A 1,718-nucleotide genomic window follows, 5' to 3' on the forward strand; every position below is an offset into this window, starting at 1 on the left:
CCTGTGGTTTGTTCCCATTACACCCTCAGTGGTCTAGATCACTTGTCCAGGTTAGAAACACTTGACTTCAGCACTTCTAACCAGGATTTCGTTCTGATGTTTCTCTCTAGTTCACTGGGGACAAGAGGCAGTCTCTAAGCCATGTTTCAGTCCTCTGGCCATATTCTAGTTCAGTCTACTCCCTATCACCTGTCTTCTGTCAGTTACATGCACAACCAACCAATAAGAGAGTCATCGAATGGGGGACAAAATGGAGTCATTCCTCCTGCCACTCAGTATTTTCTCTTTCAGCTGCTTTTATACTGGGTTTTATACCTCTGAACAGGGAGTTGAAATGTGATATTTGTTTATTTTCAAGCATAGAAGTTCTGTGGAATAAGTAGGATTTACAGAGTGATCATATTCCCCAGGATGCTTAGGACATTTGGTCCAACTCCACTATCAAAAAAATAAATGAAAAAAGAAAGCTCATGACAGACTGAAATGGGTCCAGGGTCAGTGGAGGTGGGTTTGGTCACTTCTAAGTTCCCTCAAAGTCCTTAATCTCATGCTTTGATGATTCTAAGTACAAAAGTAATAAGAGGTTATATTAAAAATTTTACCTAAGGAAGCTTTGACCTCCTTGTTTCTCAGACTATAGATGAGAGGATTTAACACGGGGATGACCACTGTGTAAAACACAGATACCACTTTGTCTTGGTCCATTGAGGAGCTGGAGCTGGGGCGCAGATACATGAACAGGATTGTGCCAAAGAAGATGGTGACCGTCATCAAGTGGGAAGCGCAGGTGGAAAAGGCTTTGTGCCTCCCCTCAGCAGAATGGACCCTCAAGATGGCAATGAGGATGTAGAGATAAGAAATGAGAAGAGTCAGGAGGCAGCTCAGTTCATTAAAACTGGCAAAAGCAAACATGACAATCTCATTGACACATGTGTCAGAACAAGAGTGTTTCAGGAGGGGTAGAATGTCGCAGAAAAAGTGGTTGATGACATTTGAGTGGCAGAAAGACAGTTGGAAGGTGAAGCCAGTATGAATGGCAGCATTCATGAAGCCTGCAAGGTATGTGGCCAACACCAGGAGGACATTAAGATGGGGGGACATAGTGACTGTGTAAAGGAGAGGCTTGCAAATGGCCATGTAACGGTCATAGGCTATCACTGCCAACAGGAAGCCCTCAATGCCAGCAAAGGAACCAAAAAAGAAGAATTGCACGGCACATTCATTAAATGAAATGACTGGGTTCTCCACCCAGAAATTCACCAGCATAGTAGGGGTAACAACAGAAGAATAACAGAAGTCAACAAGGGACAGGTTACTGAGCAAAACCTACATTGGGGTGTGGAGACGTGAGTCAATCTTGATTAATAGGATCATGCCAAGATTTCCAAGCACAGTGATCGTATAGACAACTAAGAACACCATAAAGAGAAGGCACTGTAGCTCTGGATGATCCCTGAATCCCAGGAGAATAAATTCAGTCACTGTTGTGTGATTTCTCATACTTTTCTCTCAGAATGGATAGTTCATCTCCTAGGATAAGAAAGAAACCAAGGAAATAAATTGTACAAAAAGAATACCAGAAAAATCAAATAGTTCATTCTCTGCTATAGGTAAGATTACCTCTTAAGATGTCCTGAGAACATGTATAATAAACATCTTTACTTTCTTATTATAGTAAAAAAATGACAAGATTCTGTAAGTAAACTCAGTAAACTATT

At 41.4% G+C, this 1,718-nt stretch overlaps 1 pseudogene; it reads right to left on the minus strand.

The window, feature by feature from the left end:
• Nucleotides 1–561: 561 nt before the first annotated feature.
• LOC131403087 (olfactory receptor 5AP2-like) lies at nucleotides 562–1,500 on the minus strand (annotated as a pseudogene).
• Between the last annotated feature and the right edge of the window lie 218 nt (nucleotides 1,501–1,718).

This window comes from Diceros bicornis, unplaced genomic scaffold (assembly GCF_020826845.1).
Source record: "Diceros bicornis minor isolate mBicDic1 unplaced genomic scaffold, mDicBic1.mat.cur scaffold_55_ctg1, whole genome shotgun sequence".
In the NCBI taxonomy this organism is placed as follows: domain Eukaryota; kingdom Metazoa; phylum Chordata; class Mammalia; order Perissodactyla; family Rhinocerotidae; genus Diceros; species Diceros bicornis.